Genomic DNA, 25,691 nt, shown 5'->3' with positions numbered 1-25,691 from the left:
CGCTTCGCATTGTTTAGCCTTCAAATGACGCCACCCCGCTGGCTAAGCGAGCAGGCCAACAGAAGAAAGAGTGAGAGAAAGTTGTGGCGAAAGAGTACAGCAGGGATCATCACCACCCCCTGCCAGAGCCTCGTGGGAATCGAAACCACGATCCTACGACCGCGAGTCCGCTGCTCAAACCAGTGGGCCATTGCGCCTCCAGACACACACACACACACACACACACACACACACACACACACATATATATATATATGTATACATATATATAAATTAATAAATAAATAAAATATATGCATATATACACACATATATGTACGTACCTACCTCTACATGAATATATACATGCATATATGGGTACAGGACACCAAAAAAATGTCGAACACAATGAGAAACGAAAACATAAACACAAAACCAAGGGAATGGACATTTTTCTTAAACAACGAAAAAATAGAGTACAGGACATACAAAACAAGGAAAATTCCCCTTCTTCAGTCGCCTTTGTTTCATCTACTCCACGTTTCGAAGGTCAGGCGTCGAAGTGATCGCTGAACAACGTAAGATGAAGTATTTTGCTCAAGAACACAATACACCACGCGGTCTAGGAATTGAAATTACGACTGCTAGATCAATAGTGTGGAGGCGCGTAGCTTAGTGGTTAGGGTGTTGAACTCATGATCGTAAGGTTGTGGTTTCGATTCTTGGACCGGGCGATGCGGTGTGTTCTTGAGCAAAACACTTCATTTCACGTTGCTCCAGTCCACTCAGCTGGCAAAAATGAGTAATCCTGCGACGAACCGGCGTCCCGTCCATGTGGGGAATTTCTACGCCACTGAAACCGGGAAACCGTCCCTTATGAGCCTGGCATGGCTCGAGAAGGAACATTTTTTTTTCATTTATTTAGATCAAAGTTCAACACCCTAACTACTAGGCCATGCGCCTTCACACACACACACACATAGTCAAAAGGAATAAACGAACATTGAAAATAGCAAACAAGAAGAAGACTGTACATGGTACGTATTAGTTTGACGTTCAGTAAAAAGAAAGTGTTTTTGACGTTTCGAGCATCACCCTTCATCGGTAAAGGAAACATCCAAAGAAGGGGGGAAATCCCCAACAGCACGTTTGTAGTTATATAGATAGATAGATTCCCTGACACCCCACTGGTTGTGACAAGGGTTCCAGTTGGTCCCATCAACGGAACAACCTGCTCGTGAAATTAACGTGCTGAGCACCCCAAAGACACTTAACGTAGCTCTTGGGGAGATTCGCATGACACAGAATCTGACAATGTTGGTTCTTTGCAATACAGGTACTGCTAATGTTTTGCCAGCGTAAAATAAAGTGTCATGCTCAAGGACACAACGCGCCGCCGGGAATCGAACTTACGACCCTACGATCGCGAGCTGAATACTCCCTAACTACTAAGCCACTACATACGCACACACACACACACACACACATACATACATACATACATACATACATACATACATACATACATACATACATACATACATACATACATGGTGGCTGCCCCCTCGTTATCGAGTATGGCCATTGCACGAAGCTTAATCAATGTTGTTATCGTGCAATGCCTGTGCAAGAAGATTTTTTTTAAAGTGAGGAAAGGCTGTGCACTGAGTCAATCTCTATCACTAAGCAACAGCAGCCATAATCCGAAAAGAAGAATAAGTCAACATCGTCGGTAACCACTGAGCCGCAGGTTTTATGTCGGAGTTATCCCAGTTACCAGAGTTACCTTCTCCTAGAAGGATGCCCTAACAAAGGCTAGGAATCCTTCACTCCCAATGGTTTAACCGCGCGATCGGGTACATGCCAAGTTACCGCTCAGTGGGACTGAACCCAGGACCATGTGTTTTGGAACCAAGTTTCTTACCACACAGCCGCACTTGCACCTATGTATGTATGTATGTGTGTGTGTGTGTGTGTGTGTGTGTGTGTGTGTGTGTGTGTGTATGTATGTATGTATGTATGTATGTATGAATGAATGAATGAATGAGAGTCAACGGCCATCTAATAAATGTCTTAAGGTTGTCTCATGCGCGGGGACATAGAAATAATCGGACATACATACATACATACATACATACATATATATGAAATCTAATTCTCGCCGACAACTATGATTGTCACACGCTGACGAGAGGTCAATACCTCGAAACTCGAGTCCGTGTGTATCATAAGTTGAAGACGGGAAGGATGACTTCCCTTTGCAAATACTGACAGGGCACAGAAAGTGTGTCTATGGCCAGCTGGAGGAGTGTGTCCTCCTGGGGCTAAAAACTACAGTAGCATCCACCCTTAGGGGTAGCCATATTGAAATGGCAAATATACGTCACGATATATATATATCGTTAGCCACTACACACATTTTTTTCTCTCTTTGTTTTTTCTGTGTCCCTTTCTGTAGAAGAGCGTAGGCTCGAAACGTAAAAGACTTTTTCTATCCTGAGCGTTATACTAATACATCTGTTTGTTTTGTACACTACCTGTCTTCGTCTTTTTTTCCTAAACTCTCCATATATATATATATATATATATATATATATATAATATATATATATATATATTATATATATATATACATCGACAGAGAGGGGGGAGGGGGATTACTTCGAAACTCCATTCAATTAGCAAGTTGCCACACCAGATTTAGGATTTCCTTGCAGTGGTTGGGTTCGATCCACTGGTCAATTGTTTCAGACTTGCCATGTTCAATACAACTGAAGACATGCTGCCGCGCAGCGATTATTCGTATGGAGCGCCCCATGGCAGTAGTTATGTTTCATATTAATAACCTTGTAATAAAATGTGATAATCTTAGTGCTGCTAAGTGAGATTATTTTCAATGTATTTCTGTTTATAGAACTAGTAGTGCAACTCTGCTGTAAAATGTGTGTAAAACAGTGTTGTTACACATTATGTCTGCATATATTCCAATTTTAACTATCCCGATTTTTTTTTTTTTTGACGGGTCGGGAGCAAGTGGGTTTTAATGTATCTAGAACTATTGTACATTACCCAATATATCTTACTTTTTATACGACGGTAACTAGTAGTTGAGAGAGATTTAGCTGTTATTTCTAGCATGTCGCAGGAGTGGCTGTGTGGTAAGTAGCTTGCTAACCAGCCACATGGTTCTGGGTTCAGTCCCACTGCGTGGCATCTTGGGTAAATGTCTTCTGCTATAGCCTCGGGCCGACCAAAGCCTTGTGAGTGGATTTGGTAGACGGAAACTGAAAGAAGCCTGTCGTATATATGTATATATATATGTATGTGTATGTATATGTTTGTGTGTCTGTGTTTGTCCCTCTAACCGTCACTTAGCGGTTCGGCAAAAGAGACCGATAGAATAAGTACTGGGCTTACAAAGAATAAGTCCCGGGGTCGATTTGCTCGACTAAAGGCGGTGCTCCAGCATGGCCGCAGTCAAATGACTGAAACAAGTAAAAGAGTAAAAGAGTAATGTCGAGTGGCCACGTAAGGACCCCCATCCACATCCTCGTTTCCTGTTGTAGTGTGTTGTGTGCGTAATAATGAATGTGTTTTATATTCTGTGACTAGAAGAAGGAGGCTGAACTCGTGATACTTGCAGGCAATCCGACCTTAGTGATATTGATGCTGTTAATGCTACGTTTAGCCTATTACAGCTCAACACCTGTAGGAAAGACACGAGGAGGTTCCAGAGGGTAGATATTCTGGGGATGAAGGATTGGACACAGTGGTCAAAGATAACTCAGAATGTCAAGACTGCCGAAGCACCAGTTTTCCCTATTAAACCCAAGGGATAGCAAAAATATCGAGGACGGTACAGGACGATACAGTGTAGGATTGCATAAAAAGTGAGTTTAAAAAAAGGTAGAACTTAAAAAAGAACTATTCAAAGAGAAATTCTACAAATGGGGAAAGCTGCTCGTAGAAATCCTACACAATTACATTTACCCTGGCCAATAAGGCAAATGCCCTTTCTGAAGTTATCCTTCATAATACATAGGCGCATGCTCGAAGCACGTCCGATCACTCGAACCCTGCTTACCGCTCACATCCATATAAAACAATAAACGTCGCCCTTTTGAAGCCTAGCCAGACTCATGGGCCTGGTTTCCCGGTTTTTGTGGACGGGACGCCAGTTTATCGCAGCGTTACTCAAGAAACAGGAAGAGAGAGTGAGAGAAAGTTGTGACGAAAGAATACAATAGAGGTCGCCATCACCCCTTGCTGGAGCCTCGTGGAACTTTTAGGTGTTTTTGCTCAATAAACACACACACAACGCCCGGTCTAGGAATTGAAACCGCGATCCTCCGACTGCGAGTCCGCTGCCCTAACCACTGGGCCATTGCGCCTCCGCTCTCATCCAGCTTCAAACAAATTTGATAGGACGCAACACTTTCCTTCTTCCACACATACTCAGCTCCAGCATGTATAACTTTATCGGCTTTCATCACCATGCTGGGTTGCGTACCACTAATACGTGCAGACGAACATAACTGTCACTCTCTGACTGAGATTGTCTTCTGCTAGAGTCCCACTTAGAGCCTCTACTTGCGAAGCTACAAATAACAGCAAAATCTCCCTCAAATCAAATCGTACCTTACAAATATGTAAGTTAAAATATTAAATAATGCAGTTCTAGATATCTTTAAAACAACGGGTTGCGCACAGCCGGAATATATTTGATCATAGGTTTGTTCTCAATCAGGATTAAACAGGCACAACTGTTATACAGAAAATATATTGGACTATAGAGAGTACAGCATATCGCAGTGTGGCTGTTTGGTTAAGAAGCTCGTTTTGCAACCAAGTCGTTTCGGGTTCGGTCCCACCGCACAGCACCTCGGGCAGATATCTTCTGATACTGTCCCAGGCTGACCAAAGCCATGTGAGTGAATTTGGTAGACGGAAACTGCGAAAGCCTGTTGTGTGTGCGTATGTGTGTTTGTGAATTTATGTGTGTGTGTGTGTACTTCCACCGCTTAACAACCGGCATCGGTTTGTTTATCTCCCCGTAAGTATTCTAGGTGATGTTCGACTAAAACCCTTTCAAGGCAGTGCCTCAACGTGACCGCAGCTCTATGAATGAAACAGGTAGAGGATAAAAGTTATCCGTACTATCACACAGCAGCTCTTGTGCTTATTTCGTCTCGGAGTGTACAAAGCGGTCCACAAGCTACGCGAGGGCGTAGTAAATCTGGAGCACTAGATATGTGGAACTCGTACAATTTGCCGACTGATATAGTCCATGCTATATGGCAGTCATTCTCAACCGGTGTCCATATGAAATTTTGGAGGATCAGCGCTAGCAAAATAGATTGGGATCCACAGTAATGTTTTGCAAGAGATAGTTTGGTCTCTTTCTCTAACATGTTCATAATTCAGTTTAGACAAGTTGACGAATGAATAGCAAAATAGAAATTTTGAAAGAAGTATCTATAAAATTAGTTTTTAAAACAACGAATGGTTATGGGGATCTACCAGAATTAAATAGTAATCAAAGGGGTTCATAGATAAAAAGAAATATGATTCAGAACCACTGATGTAACGTCTATTTGACCGAAGATGGCTTAGTGCTACGCAACAATAACAATTTGGATCCGGGACAACTCTATTAACTTCTGCTGTAATGAAGTAAACTGTTTGAAACTTCAAACCCAAGAACGAATAACGAATGGATCTTATAAACCGACATCTTATGAGATCCTCGTCCCGGCCACGTTCAAAGGTTTTCATGATGTCAAGAGCAACAATATTGTTTTGGCATATAAGTGTCTGGTCCCCAGACATTGATCTGGCTGCACCAATAAATCTGTATATTGACGGTCACTGAGGGGGGAAAAAAGATATGCAAAACGATCAGTTAAAATGATCGTTCACAACTGTTTCCATCACTTTCATGGAAGCGAGAGAAAAAGACTGGCGGGATCAGAGACTGACCTTGAAGGGTTGAAACTGAGCTGGAATAAACCTTATCCACCTCGAATAATTTTGTCTAACTGCTCTTAGTCTTCACCTCAACAATAGCCGTAGAAGGCTATGGGCACGTCCCTTCTCCCTCGGGCAAAATAAAACATTTATGCCACCCCACATTCCGTTATTGCACCCCCATTTCTTTTTGTCACTATTACCATTCCTTCTACATATCCACCTCATACCATCATCACGTTTTCACCTTGGAGCGCGCCATTTATTTGACAAACCCTTACTCCTCAGCTCCACCAACATCTTTACTTTTGGCATCACCATCTTCATCATCACCATCTCCTCTTCATCCCGTTATCGCTGCCTCTCTCTCTCCACATATCTATCCTCATTCCGTCAATCTCCCCACCGCCATCATACTTTCGCTCCAGACACGCTATTTCTACACCCATCATCTTTTTCTCCTTTCATCCTCATCCCTGTCCTCCTTCACTTCCATCGCCTTCTCCTCCGCTATCATTGCCATCTTTCCTAAATTCTCCGTCTTCATTATCCCCACCCTAACACCACTACCATACCTTCTCAGCCTTCACTCTGACTATTACCATAAAAAAAACCTCCACTTCCTCTTTCTTCGCTACGCCCACCTCCATCAATCATCATCACCATCATTGTCCTCATCAATATTAAATGAACAATAAATAAACACACAGTATTTATTATTTTTTTTCTTCATATTTCTTTCCGACAGTTTTCGTTAGATTTCCGTCTGTTTCCGTTCATTTCCGTGATAAGCCATGCGAGTAACGTGTGGCATGCGTTGTCGTAGTATTGAAAGTTGCAAGCGATATATGGATGTATTGATATACACACTTAGTTGATATCTGTCTATAAACAGATATATATATATATACATATAATCAGTTACGTATATATATAGTTTAGATACAGCGCTTCTTTCTCTGTCTGGCTCAACCGTTGGTATATCATAACATGGATAATAACGAAACCACAACTTGAGACTTTGCCTGAGTCTGTGGCAAAGCATTTCACCATGTTTCTGCTGGTAAGGATTACTTTCCTTTCTTTGTAGTCTTAGTTTCTCTTTACTCATTCTTTCGGGAATTCTTCCCTCTCTCTATCTTTCTTTCCCTCTGCACTGCTACTATCCTCTCTCTATCCCGATTTTACTCCTGTCTCTTCTTTCTCTTTTTCTCGCTCTCTCTCTCTACGTCTTTATCCATCTATCTCTTTTCTACTACTACCACCACCACTACTACTACCTTCTCTGTATCACTACGTCTCTCTTTCTCTCTCTCCCTCGTTGCCGCTGCTGCTACTACTACTACTGTTTATATCACTATCGTTTTCTCGCTACGACGACTACTACTATTACTACTACCCTCGTTGTAGTGTATCGTTCTCTCTACTACTACTATCTTCTTTATATCACTATATCACTGCATCTCTCTCTCCCCTCCTCTTTCTTCTCTCTCTCGCCTTGTACCTTTCTTCTCTCGCTTTACTCTTGACTACATCCTATTGATTTCCTCTCTCTCTCTCTCTCTCTCCTTTTCATACTACGATCAATATATACATTTCTAAGGGCATATCTACAGATTAGTGCCCCAATCCCGACTTTTGCTTTTCATAATATCTTTTCAAATGCGTTTTTTTTTTAAGTGAAATTTTGCTAAAATCCGTTTTCGAGGATGTAGATTACAATTATGCTGATGTTTCAAACATATAAATCTGAAGAAAATATAAAAAAAGGTGGATGAAAATGTTAAAAGTTACGAAATTTGGTGGTAAAAACATCAGGACGGAAGTGAAAGGAGAAACATCTGAAACTCTTCAACATTTCTTCTCAATTTTTATCAATATAATCTACATCCTCGAAAATGTATTTCTTCAAAATTTCTTTAACAACTATCCATTCTTCAGTAAGTTATGGGGAAACAAATCGGAGCGGGGCACCTGTTTCTAGTTATACCCATCTATCTTTCGTTATCATTCACGTTGGACGGTGGTCCTGAATTTCCTGCATGTTAGCAAAAGACAGAATGGTCATGGCTGGATCGCCTTCGATCAGGTATAATCTACGCTAAACCACAATGAATGGGCCTTCTCCATGGTTATTCAATCTGTTAGAGACTGCAGCTAAATTTCCCTCAGATTACTTTATTGTGTTAATAAAATAATGAATGAAAAGATAGACTAATGTTGTCCAAACAAACGACGTGAGTCACGGTTGGCATACCTTTGTCTAAACAAACGACGTGAGTCACGGTTGGCATACCTTTGATCTTGGTTAGTGACTGACAATAATATGAAAACCTTTATGTGGTCACTCAGTCTGTTAGAAATAGCAGCCAAATCTCTCACAACTGACCCTTTAAACATCTTTAAAAAAAACTATCCAATCTTCAATGCATAGGCGGGATTGTCATGGGACGAACGCCTTTATTATGTCTGTTTAGTCAGACTGGCCTGGGGGATACACAACACCAACGCAAAATACACGTAATTTTTTTTTATATATATAAATTTTTTAAATGCATTATGTACACATGTTTTACCAATGTGCGTATGTTGATTAGGCATGAGTAAGATCCCATGAGCAAAGGTTTTCCAGTAACAACCGTCCCACTGGTGCCACTTCGGACGGCGGAGAATTTTGATTATCGGTCCTTCGATGTCCTGTACCTCATGGGATACGATAAGAGTACAACAGTATGTGGAAAAAGCGAGAATGTAAAATAACTTTTTGTGTGATCGTTTATTTCCGTTATCTGAATTCGGAATATCGATAAAGGATTAACGGTAATAATAAAGCAATAAAACTATCTTTTTCCTTGCCCATGAGGTATGCAACTTCGAAGGTTCGTTATTCCAAAATTCCACCCCTTGGACAATTTTATTCCATGTTCCCTCTTTTACTTTTATGCTTATTTTAAGATGTTAGAATGCAGCTTAAGGGAGAATTTGGTACTATTTCTAGCTGACAGGTTGAACAACCACGTTGAGGCTTCATACGAACATTCGCACACACTAGCACACGTGCACACACACTCGCATACACGCACGCGCATGCATGTATGTTGGATGCAGGCATGGTTGGGTAGATGAAAAGTTTGCTTTGCAGTCACAGGGTACTGGGTTCGCTCCCACTCATAGCACTTCAAGCTTGTATCTTATGTATCAGTTTCTAGCCTCGGTTGTATCGTCCATAAGACTTACTTCCGCACAGTTACGTTTTACATTAAGGACTGCGGCCATGCTATGTCACCGTCGTAAAAGGTTACGCTGACAACACCGACTCATTTCGCGTATTAAAGGATTAACGGCCGGGAAGCAAAATGTTCGAACACCTGTATTTGACGATCTGATTCAAAATTTTCAAATTTTGCGCTGGTAATTTGTCCCACGCGAGAGAAATCCAACGAACGTCGTAATCATCCAAGTGAGCACTGTACACAATGTTTTATTATTATTATTATTATTATTATTATTTTTAAAAGGTAATGTTTTCGCGTGTTGACATTGTAAATGAAGAATGCACGTTGCTGTTGTTGGCCACGAGTCAGTCGAACGAACATTGACATATAAACGAACTCACATAAACATACATGCATTCCTACATATTTACATACATACAGTAGAAGCCGCTTATTGTGATCGCGGCATACCTACACAATTGTGCTCACCACTTTGATTTAGTTTCCTCATAACTTTCAGAAAATGGATTTTTTAAAATGAAATTTTCTACAAATGCGCTTTAGATGGTGTATATTCAAATTATATCGGAATTTGGTGTGGGTTTGTTTTGTTTTTTTTTTCCGGAGGTGAGGAGAGTAGTTTCGGAAAATTTACAAGATTCGGTTTTGTTTCCTTAACTTCCAGGAAAATGAATATATTTTCAAATTTCCTACAAATACCTTTCTGAATGTCTTGATTTCGATTATATCAGAATATTATGTGGAAAAAAAAAAAAAAGAAAGAAAAAACTGTGGGCACGTGCACAAACATAGTGACACGCTTCACTCTTATTATATATTTACAATGCGAAAGAAACTTGAAATTCGAAAGAAATTGCGATGTGTTGATCAGTATGTATGTGTGCGTGCTCACCATTTTTTGTCTTCTTATTAAATTCCGACGTAATCGTAGTCGAAACATTCTGAAAGGAATTTGTAGAAAATTTCGTTAAAAAATATCCATTTTTCTGAAAGTTATAAAGAAACAATGCCGACTCGTGGGAATTTTCCGAAACTTCTCTCCTACGCCCGGAAAAAATTGTTCGCATCAAATTACGATATAATCGTAATCTGCACCATCTGATGTGTATTTGCAGGCAATTTCATTTAAAAATAACATGTTTTACGAACGTTATGAGGAAACAAAGTTGATGCGGGCAGTAGGTATGTCATGATCACAAATCTACACACCCAGCTATCATCGAGTCTGTCTCTGTCTCTACTTTCTTATCGACCTTCTTTTACTCTGACACCTCATCTTTACTATCCTTTCTCATTTTTCTGCTGGGGTTCCCATTTACTTCCTCTATGTCATGACACCTGTTCCTGTCACTGTAGCATATTTTAACCTCGAGAATCCAAAGTAGCTTCGCAACGACCTGACACAAAGGCCACTTCCTTGGTACAATATCCTAAAGGCTCCTTGTCCTGAGGACCTTTGTGGATTCATTAAAACAACAATGCACCAATGTTAGTGCAATGAAAGCAACACCCAGTGGCAGCCCCACTATTTCCCACATGCCATGTAATAGGCACTGAGTCCACTCTATAAGGTGGTTGGTGTTAGGAAGGGCATCCAGCCATAAAAACCATATCAAAATGGACAGTGAAGCCTGGTGCAGCCTTCTGCCTAGCCAGCTCCTGTCAAACCACACAACCCATGCAAACATGGTAAACAGACATTGAGTGATGATGATGAAAGGGAGGAAGGACTCTGTAAGAACATAAACGAAGAAAAACCAACACACAGACTTCTGCATGATGTTATTGACTAGATGCTGCTTGTAAATTTGAACATAGTGCTCACATTTTTTTTAGCTATATTGCAGTAAAGAAGCAATACTCTTGGCATTATAGCTTAATAAAAATAAGTTCTGATCATGCTTTGCAAAAGCAATATGAAGTAGGAAGAAGAATCTGAAATACAAGAGTCTAAAGGGACTTAGAGAATTATGAGATATAATGATGACAGTAAATAGTGATTCCATAATAAATTACTGTCATGGGTTTGTAGCTGGATTCAATAGACGTAGGAATTTGTTAGGATTTGTGAAGTGGAGAAGGAAGGAGAAAATGCTTTATCAGGCATGATTATGTGGTTAAGAAGCTTCTCAACTATGTGTTTGTATGTGTGTGTGTGTGTATATATATATATATATATAGAGAGAGAGAGAGAGAGTGAGTGGTTGTATACTATCGACATAATGTGACAGTCCCATAAAGGGAATTACACCACCGCTATTTAGCCCTAGGAAGCATCGATGCTTCCTGTCGGCTTTGACACATTTCCTGTGTCCTTATATTTGCGAAGGGGAGGCAAGCACTCCCACCAGCTAGGACTAGCAACCTGAAGACATGCATATTTCTGGGTCTTGCCCGTCATCAGTCCAGAGTAGTAAGTCCTGCTAGTTGAGATACCTGCCAAGCCTTTGCAAATATATATATTTACAGTGAAATCTATTCACTGGTCACCGTATATATATACAGGGGTTGGACAAAATAATGGAAACACCTTAAAATTTCAAACAAATTTATTTTAATATGGAGTAGGACCACCTTTGGCAGTAATTACAGCTTGAATTCTACGAGGTATGGACTCATACAAAGTTTGAATTGTTTCCAAAGGAATTTTTGTTCGTTCTTCAGCTGAAATAGTTTCCAGCTCTTGTAGTGATGATGGTGGAGGATATCGACTCCTTACTTGTTTTTCTAAAATGCACCATAAATATTCAATAATATTGGGATCTGGGGACTGTGGTGACCAGATAAGATTTTCAATTTCATGAGAATGTTCTTCGTGCGATTCAGTAACAGCTTTAGCTGTGTGAATTGGTGCATTATCATCCTGAAAGATTGCGTTTCCCTCTGGAAACAGTTCTGCAACCATAGGATGAATTTGATCAGATAAAATGCTCAAACAGTCTTGACTATTAATTCTTCCATGAAGGGAAACCATTGGGTCGGTGGATTTCCAAGATATACCCCCCCCCACCCAAATCATCACAGATCCTACTCCATGTTTAACAGTTGGAAGAAGGCAGTCTGGGTCAAATGCTTCTTTTGGCTGTCTTACATATATGCTCGGCCAGTGGTCAGTAATAAGGTAAAGGATGACTCATCTAAGAAAATAGCATTCTTCCACTGCTCTAGGGACCAATTCTGTAGGTTTTTACTCCACTCTAAACGCTTTACAATGTGCATACCTTCCCTTTTGAAAGTAGTGGTTTTCTGATTGCAGCCCTCCCATGAAATCCGTCTGTGTGCAGCTCCTGGTGAACAGTTTTTATGGAAACAGGGTTCTCGAGGTGGTCATTAAGCTCTGCAGTAATTTTGGGAGCTTTACTTTTGTGATCCTTTCTAACAGTCTGCTTAAGTGTCTGACAGTCCCTATCTGAAAGTTTGGTTTTCTTCTGGAAGTTTTTCTCTCTTTCTCAAAGGTTGTCATTACTTTCCAGTCAGTACTTCTTGATGCACCAAACATTTCAGCTGTTTTTGTTACGTTAGCACCTGCCATACAAGAACCAACAATTTAACCTCTTTGAAAGTCCAATAGATCTGTCATTTTAATGAATTTTAATTCTCTTTTTCTGATGATATCTGGAAAGAAACAGCAATTTTAGCAAAACATATTAAGCAACACTGACAAGCAAGTGAAATCAAAATCAAATTCGATGACTGGCATCCGTGCTAGTGGAACGCTAAGAGCACCATCTGAGTGTGATCATTGCCAGAGCAGCAAATTGGCTTCCCTGCCAGTGGCACGTAAAAAGCACCATTCGAGTGTGATTGTTACCAGCGTCGCCTTACTGGCACTTGTGCTGGTGGCACGTGAAAAAACAGTCGAGCGAGGTCATTGCCAGTGCCACTGGACTGGCTCCTGTGCAGCTGGCACATAAAAAAACACCATTTGAGCATAGCCTTTGCCAGTACTGCCTGACTGGCCCTCATGCCAGTGGCACGTAAAAGCACCCACTAACACTCTCAGAGTGGTTGGTGTTAGGAAGGGCATCCAGCTGTAGAAACTCTGCCAGATCAAGATTGGAGCCTGGTGCAGCCATCTTGTTCGCCAGTCCTCAGTCAAATCATCCAACCCATGCTAGCATGGAAAGCAGATGTTAAACGGCAATGATGATGATGATCATCATCATCATCATCGTTTAGCGTCCACTTTCCATGCTAACATGGGTTGGACGGTTCAACTGGGGTCTGGGAAGCCAGAAGGCTGCACCAGGCCCAGTTTGATCTGGCAATGTTTCTACGGCTGGACGCCCTTCCTAACGCCAACCACTCCATGAGTGTAGTGGGTGCTTTTTACGTGCCACCGGCATAGGTGCCAGACAAGTCTGGCAAACAGCCACGATCGGATGGTGCTTTTTATGTGCCACTGGCACGGGGGCCAGGCGAGGCTGGCAATGGCCACAAACGGTTGGTGCTTTTTACATGCCACCAGCACAAGGCCAGTCGGGGCGGCGCTGGCAACGGCCACAAATGGATGGTGCTTTTTACGTGCCACTGGCATGAGGCCAGTCAGGGCGGTGCTGGCAACGGCCACGTTCAGATGGTTCTCTTACGTGCCACCGGCACTGGCAACTCAGCTGCAATTTCCATTGATCGATTTCGATTCTGATTTGATTCTGATTCTCACTTGCCTCAACAGGTCTTCACAAGTAGAGTTTTGTGTCCCAAGAAGGGAAGGTATGCACAAGTGGGCTGGCTACATCCCATGTAGAAGGCCACTGGTTATGGTCTCACTTGTCCCGCCGGGTCTTCTCACGCACAGCACACTTCCAGAGGTCTCGGTCTCTAGTCATTTCCTCAGTGAGACCTAAAGTTCGAAGGTCGTGCTTCACCACCTCGTCCCAGGTTTTCCTGGGTCTGCCTCTTCCACAGGTTCCCTCAACCGCTAGGGTGTGGCACTTTTTCACACAACTATCTTCATCCATTCTCGTCACATGTCCATACCATCGCAAACGTCTCTCTTGCACACCACATCTTATGCTTCTTAGGTCCAGCTTTTCTCTCAAGGTACTTACACTCTGTCGAGTATGAATACTGACATTACACATCCATTGGAGCATACTGGCTTCATTTCTTGCGAGCTTACGCATATCCTCAGCAGTCACAGCCCATGTTTCGTGACTGCTGAGAATATGCGTAAGCTCGCAAGAAATGAAGCCAGTATGCTCTGATGGATGTGTGATAATAATAAATTAAAAAGACATAAAAATAAACAAGCTTTTGACAGTTTTATGGATATTTCAAAATTGTGATGCTATCATGCTAGGTGTTTCCATTATTTTGTCCAACCACTGTATATATATATATGTATATATGATGGGCTTCTTTCAGTTTCTGTCTACCAAATCCACTCACAAGTCTTTGGCTGGCCCAAGGCTATAGTAGAAGACACTTGCTCAAGGTGCTGTGGGGCAGAACCCAGAACCATGTGGTTGAGAAGCAAGCTTATTACCATACAGCCATGCCTGTACTAATATCTAAACCATTTTAACTACAAATATTGACTTCAAATTTTGGCACAAAGCCAGCAATTTTGGGGTAGGGGTAAGTCAATTACATCAACCCCAAGTTTAGTTTCAGTGCATGGCACCTTGAACAAATACCTTCTATTATAGCCGAGGGTAAACAAATGCCTTGTGAGGAAATTTGACTGAAACTGTGTGGAAACCCATTGTATGTGTGTGTTTGTATTTGTCCTAATCACAATTTGAGAAGTGGTGTTGGTTTGTTTACGTTCCTGTAGCTTAATGGTTCAGCAAAAGTACTAGGCTTTTAAAGAAATAAGTACTGGCATTGATTTGTTCAACTGAGCCAGTGGTTCCTAAAGTGGGTGGTATTGCCTACCTGAGGCGGGAGAAAGTTCCCAGGGGGCATGGGGTGATAATGGGGTAGTGATTCATGTAAAAACAACAAAATAATGAATTCATTAGGTTAAGTTTTATTTGTCATATACAGTTGCTTTGAATTTGCTTCAGAAAGAGGTCTATGTTTGTGATGGTTAGTTGAAGGTGGGGGCACTAGGTATCAAGGGGGGCAGCAGTCTGAAAAAGTTTGGGAACCACTGAACTAAGCCATTCAGGGTGGCACCCCAGCCTGACTGCAGTCCAATGATACAAGTAAAAGATTAAAAAAATTAAATTATAGGTGCAGGAGTGGCTGTGTAGTAAGTAGCTTGCTTACCAAGTGCATGGTTCCGGGTTCAGTCCCACTGTGTGGAACCTTGGGCAAGTGTCTTCTGCTATAGCCTCAGGTCGACCAAAGCCTTGTGAGTGGATTTGGTAGATGGAAACTGAAAGAAGCCTGTCGTATATATGTATATATATGTACATGTGTGTATATGTTTGTGTGTCTGTGTTTGTCTTCCAACATCGCTTGACAACTGATGCTGGTGTGTTTACGTCCCTGTAACCTAGCAGTTCAGCAAATGAGACCGATAGAATAAGTCCTGGGGTCGATTCGCTCAACTAAAGGCGGTGCTCCAGCATGGCCACAGTCAAATGACTGAAACAAGCAAAAGAGTAATTGTTCAACTGTACCCTGTTTTAGCACTTTCATGGATGTAGGAGGGAAGAAGTATATATCATGATTGTGTGGAAAGGAGTTTACTTCCAGCCACATGGTTACAGGTTCAATTCCACTGTGTGGCACCTTGGGCAGATGTCTTCTATAGACTCCTCAGGCCAACCAAAGCCTTGTGAGTGAATTTTGTAGATGGAAACTGAAAGAAGCTTGTCATGTATATATGTGTGTGTGTGCATGTCTTTGTGTTTGTCCCCTGCCACTGCCTGACAACTGGTGTTAGTGTGTTTATGTCACTGTAACTTAACAATTTGGCAAAAGAGACTGATAGAATTAGTACCAGGCTGAAAAAAAAAAAATAAAGAAGTATTGGGGTCAATTCATTCAACTGAAATTCTTCAAGGTGGTGCTCCAGTATGGCCACAGTCTAAGGACTGAAAAAAATGAAAGATGTGTATGGGCCAAAATTACATTGACATTCTTTGGTAATATTAAACTGCTCACACCAGTGAAGGGAATTGATACACTCAGAAGATATTGAAACCATTGTGGTCTCTAGAGATGAAAAGGAGAAATTATTAACAAATATTTAATACATAATCATTAGTCCAATAAAATATGTTTTGCTTTGCTTATAGCTCATTGAAAACTAAGGAGCAAAAGTTCATGAAAAGCTAATTAACCCTGTGCACATAAGCGAAGCAGGGTTATTGTAATTGTTCATCTTTGTCTTCTTTGTCTGTGTGTTTGCAAAATTACTGGAAAATAGCTGAACAGATTTTCAGCAAATTTGGCAGAAATACTCATTGGGTGAGTAGCTCAAACTAATTAAATTTTGGTTTGATTATCTTCAAAACTGGCAGACAGGTGAATCAAAATGTTTTTTTTTTCTTTCTTACATATGCATAAATGATAAGCAGGGGAAATAACCCTTGATGTCATTTTGTTGAAATATGAATTCATCTGAGAATATATTTATTACATTAAATTTTATTTTATCTTTGTATGCGCGTAGAATATGCATCACCTCTGCGCTACCTATTTTTTTTTTCATTTATAAAGTAGCCTTGCCAGTACGTATAAATAAAATTTTAGTCACTATTAGCGTCATATCAGAGACAATAAAGTATGGGCCCAGTGGTTATAGTGAAAATGAATATGTATCCACTTGTAACTATTTCTATATCAAAGTTGTCATGGTCAGGCTAGGACAATAATTGATCATCTCCTTTTTCTATGTCGATATATTTTGTCTTTTTACTTGTTTCAGTCATGCTGGGGCACAATTTTGAGGGTTTAGTTGAACAAATCAACTCTCTCTCTTTTACTTGTCTCAGTCTTTAGTCGAGCAAATCAACTCCAGGACTTATTCTTTGTAAGCCTAGTACTTATTCTATCGGTCTCTTTTGCCAAACTGCTTAGTTACAGGGATATAAACACACCAGCATTGGTTGTCAAGCAATGTTGGGGGACAAACACAAACACACACACACACACACATATATATATATATATATATATACATATATACAATGGGCTTCTTTCAGTTTCTGTCTACCAAATCCACTCACAAGGCTTTAGTCGGCCCAAGGCTATAGTAGAAGACACTTGCCCAAGGTGCCATGCAGTGGAATGAACCTGGAACCATGAGACTGGACTAGTGTAAAGTATCAATTAAGAAAATATAAGAAAAAAGGAACAAGAAAAACCAATATCTATGAGCAAAAAAGAAAGACACAAATACAAAGCAAAGACCAATAGTACACTTAGCCCTCCAGTCTCACCATGCAAAGTACCAGTGTACTTATTCCTGCATGGAAAATATCAATCGATATTGATTTTTTTTTCTGTGTGTTTCAGTTATTAGACTGTGACTATGTTGGTGCTCACTGTATTGTTTATTTTTGACCAGTCGTTATGTTAGTGGATGTAAACAAACCAACACTAGTTGTTAAGTGGTATGGGGACAAACACAAACACATTCTTTTATTAGTTTCAGTCATTTGACTGTGGCCATGCTGGAGCATCACCTTTAGTCAAGTAAATCAACCCCAGAACTTATTCTTTGTAAGCCTAGTACTTATTCTATTGGTCTTTTTTTTGCTGAACCACTAAGTTTCAGGGATGTAAACAGACCAACATCAATTGTTAAGTGATGGTGGGTGGACAATGGGCTTCTTTCAGTTTCTGGTTACCAAATCTGCTCACAAGGCTTTGGTCAACCCGAGGCTATAGAAGACGCTCAAGTTGCCATGCAGTGGGACAGAACCCAGAACCATGTGGTTGGTAAGCAAGCTACATATAACACGGCCACTCCTGCCACATGCACACCATTTTCTTTTTTTTTGTCTTCCAAGTACTTGGTGACCCTGTCAGTGCAGGTGCCACTTAAAAGCACCCAGTCCACACTGTAAAGTGGTTTGTGTTCAGAAGGATATCCAGCTGTAAGAACCGTACCAAAACTGACCTCATCTGACCACACACACACACACACACACATATCATCATCATCGTTTAACGTCCGTCTTCCATTTATATATATATATTAATTGGAGTGTACACTATTATACATTCATTATGGCCAATCTTACCAATTGATTTTGATTTTGCACTAGGGGTTCAACAGAGTGTTAGATAACAGCCCAAATATGTAAACCTGCACTCTTCAGATATGGCAGTTATGGAATGAAATATCATATTCCATAACTGCAGTCTCAGAAGAGCACAGGGTTACATAATCAGGTTTTTATCTAACACTCTATTGAAGCTCTAGTGCAAGGCCAATTGGTAGCATTGGCCATAATAAGTATATAATACTGTACACTTCGATTAATATACCCACTCCATTGACTTCTTAGATGGCTAGGCTTCCAAACAGGCTCCGTCTACGATATTCGCTCACAAGGAATTTGGTCAACTCAGGGCTATGGTTAAAGACTTTTGACCCAAAATGTCATAGGAGTGGATTCAAAACCATCTAGTTGTGAAGTAAGCTTCTTAATAGCCATCATACTGTCATTCATCATCATCATCATCGTTTAATGTCCGATTTCCATGCTAGCATGGGTTGGACTGTTTTACTTGGGACTGACAAGCCAGGAGGCTGCACCAGGCTCCAGCTCCAATCTGGCAATGTTTCTACAGCTGGATGACTTTTTTTGATGCCAACCACTCCGAGAGTGTAGTGGGTGCTTTTTACGTGCCACCGGCACAGGGGCCAGTCTGATAGCACTAGTATGAGCCACGTTCGGATGGTGCTTTTTATGTGCTACCGACATGGGAGCCAGTCGGGTTTGGGGGTGGGGCACTGGCATCGACCACATTCGGATGGTGCTTTTTACGTGTCACCCGCACAGGGAGCCAGTCAGGCGGCACTGGCAACGACCCACGCATGAATGGTGCTTATTGCGTGCCACCAGCACGCGAGCCATTCAGGCGGCACTGGCATCGGCTACTATTAATAAAATTACTAGATATACTAAGGGGGAAATGGAGGGAGGAAAAGTTATTTTGATCCACAAAAATTGGCGGTCTTTCGGTATTGGCCTGCAGAGTGTCGGTATGAGGAGACGGCGTCATTCCCCCAATTTTCCGACTAGCCTGTTTATGTAATCAGGAAAGGTTGTGCGGGTGAATGATGCTGTGTACCAATACCGAAGGATTACCGTAAAATTTATTATTTCATTTTGTTTACGACGTCTAATCTTGGGACACAATGATTTTCCTGTATAGAACCGTCGACACGGTATAACTTAGGTATACAGAGTTACCTTCTGTGGTGCTGACTAACTGGTGTGTGTGCGTGCGTGTGCTTATGTGTGTTTGTGTTGTGCGTGTGACTGGATATCTCTGGAGTCCTTCACTTTCAGTATTTAACGGATTTGACATTGTGTTTGTTGGCAAAACATTTTCAACTTCGTTCTAAACCAGGCGTGAACAATCAATCGCATGAGACTTGGTTCATCATCGGGCGGTCCGCACTACTAAAAAAATTCAAGGTAAATTTTCGTTAGACTTACCAGTCAGAAAATCTTGCTGGCCGCAGTTTTGCTTATCAGTGTTCTCAACTGTAACTTCCTCCGCTTCCCCCCCCCCTGTCCTTCGCTTTCTCTCACGGTGCGCACTCACACACACACACACACACACGCGCGCGCGCACTGTTCCTATTGATTAGAGCGTGCGAAAAACTGTAATTTCTTTTGTTGTGTCTATCTTAATCATCGTAGATGATCTATCTCTGCTTTTCTTTAATTTTTCAATTTTCACTTACTCTTCAAAATTGTTTTACAGATTTATGGGTACTACTTAAGAAGAGTGGTCCCGGTGCGCGCACTCGCGCATCCGCGCTAGCTAGTCGTGACTAGTCGATCCTACAACGACTACCTAGCAAAGTAAATAAAAGACAAAATAAATAATTTTTTAAATCAAAGTAAATAAAACACAAAAACACAAAGTAAGGATCGACCAGCTTGCGCGAGTGCGCGCACCGGGACCGCTCTTCTTAAGTAGCACCGATTTATGCTTTAAACATCAGAGTATGAATCTTCAAATATATGCCTAATGTAAATCTATAAAAAATTTTTTTTTTTATTCTCGAGAATTCAAAACGGAAAAATTACGTGAAAGAAGCGAAGGCTGAGGTATCCCCAACACCCCCAACACCACCACCACATACATATACTTCATTTAAAATGAATTAGTTTCCAGATTCATAATCTATGATGCTTAAAATATACATATCCGAAAAAATTGCGGCTTTTGACTCGTTAGTTAATTTCCGACTCTATTCGTTAGGAATGCCAATCCGCGTGCGCGTGTACACACAGACACACGCACACGTGCGCACTCTGTCACATTGTAGGTGTTAACAGAATTTTAAGTTCTGAAATATTTTCCAAATTGAAAATAACTCGTCTGATTTTTACACATTCGTGGTCTCTCGCGAAATTACCCGTTTTTTAAATTTTTCTTTTTTTTTGTGGAGTTCCAAACGTGACCACTTCGTCTTTTAGAAGCTTTCCAGCAGTGTCCATCAGGTCTTTGTATCGAAGGCATTTCATTAATGATTTGGCTGCTATTTCCAACCGATTGAGGGACCACGTTGATGATTCCTTTTTTGGCTAAGATAAATCTGTTGCTGGTTGTTGTTGTTGTTTAACCCCAGGTCGGCTCTGATCCAGCAGGTCTTTCATCGAAAGCAACAGTAATACACACACACATACATACATACACACATACATACATACAGTGTATGTGCCTGTGGGTATGTGTGTCTTTGTTTGTATTCTACTGATCCCTAGTTAACTCTGATCCATCTGGTAGAGGGATCAGGAATAGGAAAAAAATAGTTTTAGGGCAACTGTGCCATGGTCAAATTGGTATTTTGGAGACAAAGAAAACAATTTTGTGAACCTTTGCCAAAATTTCTCAATGCCAAGCACCTACAATATACAAATGCACATACATGCATGTATCAAATTAAATGCACAACAGAAAGGGCTACTAATAGTTTCATGCTATTATGATACTTGAACAGTCACATTTTTAAAATATGCCGTGTATCTTAAAGCAGTCTTGCAGGCACTGTTATTACATTATATATATATCTTTGTGGTAGATATGCAAGCTGGAGACTATAGAAATTATGGATTAAAATTCCTATAACTTAACATGTAGCATAAATATTGAAATTGTTTTTTTTTTTATACACCTTATTTAATTAAACCAGAAAGTCCATATATCTTACCTTGATACTTACATATATATTGAAATAATTATATATATTTTTCTCATCTCGTTTTGTTTTTGGATTTGGTTTGCAAGATTCTTCATATGAGTTCGTGTGTTGAAGCATATTCTGTTGTGCCTAGGGAGAGTCATTTTCTTTTTGTGCCTTATAATGTAACACACTCACTGGTAAAATTTCCACTTATTTCTTATTTTAATTTTTATTTTCCTATTTTTTAAATTTTTCTCATCTAATTAAACCTAATCAAACATATGCAAATGTTAATATTATTCATTTGTAAGGCAGCAAGCTGACAGACTCGTTAGCATGCTGGGCAAGATACTTAGTGGTATTTTGTCCATCTACACATTCTGAGTTCAAGTTCATCCTTTGTGGGGGGGGGGTCAATGAAAACAACTTAACCCCTCCTCAAATTTGCTGGCCTTGTGTCAGAATTTGAAATCAATATTATTTGCAACTCATTAAAAGTTTATATTATACATTTAGTTGTTTACTGATAAAATTTGATTAGTTTTGTATGGCAGGAAGGTAAATCATCATCATCATCATCATCATCATTTAACGTCCGTTCTCCATGCTAGCATGGGTTGGATGGTTCGACCGGGGATCTGGGAAGCCAGAAGGCTGCACCAGGCTCCAGTCTTATCTGGCAATGTTTCTACAGCTGGATGCCCTTCCTAACGCCAACCACTCCATGAGTGTAGTGGGTGCTTTTTACGTGCCACCTGCACAGGTGCCAGGTGAGGCTGGAAACGGCTACGGTCGGATTGGTGTATTTTACGTGCCACCGGCACGGAAGCCAGTCGAGGCGGCGCTGGCATCAGCCACGAGTCGGATAGTGCTTTTTACGTACCACCAGACCAGGGATCTGGCAATTGAAATCATGCTCATGTTTTGATTTTTTTTTTTAATTACAATTGGGACGAACTTTAGAAATTGTAAATCATCAAATTTACTCCCTAGATTGATATCATCCCTTGCACTCCAGGAAAAAGGGGAGTAAATTTACTGTAGTTTTGAAACCTCTGACCTAGAGGCCCCCTTTATGACTGTTATTGTTCCTCAGCTTCTATCTTTGATAGTGTGTCCAATGACAGATGCTTTGAATCTCTGCAAACGAATAATTAATTTTATCAGTATAAGTCATCTAATACCTATGTGTATGTTTGTGTGTGTGTGAAATAATATATATGTGTGTGTGTGTGCATGTGTTTGTAAGTATGTATATATGTTTGTATGTATGTCTTGTTTTATGTAAATTTGAACTATATGTTTGTATCTATATAAATATGTGTTTGTATGTATATGTATATATATGTGTGTGTGTGTGTGTTTGTATGTATATATGTGTATATATATATATATATATGTAGAAGGTTGGAAAGGAACACATGAGTTGATATATATGGAAAAAAGTCAAGGTAGAAAATACTGAAATAATTTTATAAAAACCATTTTAGTGCTGATTTCAGTCATTGAGACTTTTTCAACTGTAAGTATGGAAAACAATTAAATTTTGGAAGAATTAAAAGAATATTTGCATAGTATTCGAATACAAAGGGCATTTTCCTTGTTTCTGCCTGTCTCTGTCTCTCTTGTTTACTCTTGTGGGTTCAAGGTCATTGAAAAAGTCTCAATAACTGAAACCAGTATTGAAATGTTTTTTATAAAATTATATTTGCATTTTCTACCTTGACTTTTTTTTCCATATAGATATATATATACTTATTACTTATGTATAGTTTATAAACGCATGTGTGTATGTTTGTGTCATCATCATCATCATCATCATCATCGTTTAGCATCCGTTTTCCATGCTAGCATGGGTTGGACGGTTCAACTGGGGTCTGTGAAGCCAGAAGGCTTCATCAGGCCCAGTCAGATCTGGCAGTGTTTCTACGGCTGGATGCCCTTCCTAATGCCAACCACTCCGTGAGTGTAGTGGGTGCTTTTTACGTGCCACCCGCACAGGTGCCAGACAGAGCTGGCAAATGGCCACGAACGGATGGTGCTTTTTATGTGCCACCAGCACGGGGGCCAGGCGAGGCTGGCAACGGACACGAATGGATGGTGCTTTTTACGTGCCACCGGCACGAGGCCAGTCAGGGCGGCGCTGGCAACGGTCGCAAACGGATGGTTCTCTTACATGCCACCGGCACTGGTAACACATCTGCAATTTCCATTGATTGATTTCGATTCTGATCCTCACTTGCCTCAACAGGTCTTCACAAGTAGAGCTTTGTGTCCCAAGAAGGGAAGGTATGCATACGTAGGCTGGCTCCATCCCATGTAGAAGGCCACGGGTTATGGACTCACTTGTCCTGCCGGGTCTTCTCGCGCACAGCACACTTCCAGAGGTCTCGGTCTCTAGTCATTTCCTCAGTGAGACCTAAAGTTCGAAGGTCGTGCTTCACCACCTCGTCCCAGGTTTTCCTGGGTCTGCCTCTTCCGCAGGTTCCCTCAACCGCTAGGGTGTGGGACTTTTTCACACAACTATCTTCATCCATTCTCGCCACATGACCATACCAGCGCAAACGTCTCTCTTGCACACCACAACTGATGCTTCTTAGGTCCAGCTTTTCTCTCAAGGTACTTACACTCTGCCGAGTATGAGTACTGACATTACACATCCATCGGGGCATACTGGCTTCATTTCTTGCGAGCTTACGCATATCCTCAGCAGTCACGGCCCATGTTTCACTGCCATGTAGCATGGCTGTTCGTACATACGCATCATACAGTCTGCCTTTTACTCTGTGCGAGAGGCCTTTTGTCACCAGCAGAGGTAAGAGCTCTCTGAACTTTGCCCAAGCTATTCTTACTCTAGCAGTTACACTTTCAGCACACCTGCCCCCGCTGCTGACTTGGTCACCTAGGTAACGGAAACTATCAACTATTTCTAGTTTTTCTCCCTGGAAAGTGACGGAAGTTGGTCTCAGAGCATGTTCAGTGTTTATTGTTCCTGAGCATCTGCCACATACAAAAACCATCTTCCTAGTTAGCCTTCCTTTGACATTGCTGCACCTCTTATGTGTCCATAGCTTACACTTGGTACATCTTCTAGAATTTCTACCTACACCTTTTCTACAGATCGAGCAGGGCCATCTACCTGAAGGCGTTTGTGATTTGTCTACCTTCCTACTGATTACGACTTTGGTTTTAGCTAGATTGACTCTAAGGCCCTTCAATTCTAATCCTTGTTTCCACACCTGAAACTTCTCCTCCAGTTCTGATAGCGACTCAGCAATTAGAGCAAGTCATCAGCATAGAGGAGCTCCCAAGGGCATCCTGTCTTGAATCCTCCGTTATTGCCTGGAGGACTATGATAATAGGAGGGGCTGAGGACTGAGCCTTGGTGGACCCCTACCTCTACCGGAATCTTCACTGTTGTCGTTGCCAACCCTCACCTTACTAGCAGCGTCCCTATACATGGCCCGCACAGCTCTCACTAACCATTCATCTATCCCTAGTTTCCTCATTGACCACCAGATAAGTGATCGGGGGACCCTGTCGAAGGCTTTCTCCATGTCAACAAAAGCCAGGTACAGGGGCTTATCTTTGGCTAGGTATTCTCCTGCAGCTGCCTTACCAGGAATATAGCATCAGTGGTACTTTTCCCTGGCACAAACCCAAACTGCATCTCATCTAAACTAACTCTCTCTCTAATTAGTTGGGCTATGACCCTCTCCGTAACCTTCATCACCTGATCCAACAGCTTGATACCTCTGTAGTTATTTGTATCTAGGGCGTCACCTTTACCTTTGTAGCAGTTGACTATTATGCTGCTACACCAGTCATTGGGTATGACTCCTTTGTGTATCACCTGATTAACTATACGGGTGATTAGGCTATAGCCGACACTACCATGTGTGTGTGTGTGTGTGTGTGTGTAGTAAGTTGAAAATGAACACGTGAGTTGATATATAAATTATGTACGTTTGTATGTATATGTATATATGTGTGTGTGTGTGTTTGTATGTATATTTATATATATATATATATATATATATGTAAAAAAAGTCAAGGTAGAAAATGTTATTCTACCAAATATATAACGTTTTATTTATTATTTTGCACATTACTTAATCATCGGTATATTATTGTTATTTTATATTTAATATTTCTATTATAAGTAATTTCCTAGATGGTGTAATTTAATTGTTCATTTTGTATTGATAAAAGGTGTTTTTTTTTCTAATTTATAT

General features: G+C 40.9%; 1 protein-coding gene across 4 annotated transcripts in view; it reads left to right on the top strand.

Moving 5' to 3' along the window:
• LOC115212317 (sulfate transporter) overlaps positions 1–25,691 on the top strand; it is a 295,950-nt gene that overhangs the window by 188,740 nt on the left and 81,519 nt on the right. The window contains exon 1 of one of the 4 annotated variants that reach the window (XM_036502785.1): positions 6,746–7,009. The exons of the other annotated variants lie outside the window; for them this stretch is intronic. The gene's annotated coding sequence lies outside the window, so the exon portion shown is untranslated. Of the gene's footprint in view, positions 1–6,745; positions 7,010–25,691 lie in introns of those variants that run through there. 4 annotated transcript variants of the gene reach the window in all.

This window comes from Octopus sinensis, linkage group LG5, assembly GCF_006345805.1.
Source record: "Octopus sinensis linkage group LG5, ASM634580v1, whole genome shotgun sequence".
Classification (NCBI taxonomy): Eukaryota; Metazoa; Mollusca; class Cephalopoda; order Octopoda; family Octopodidae; genus Octopus; species Octopus sinensis.
This window is presented reverse-complemented; position numbering and strand designations above follow the sequence as displayed.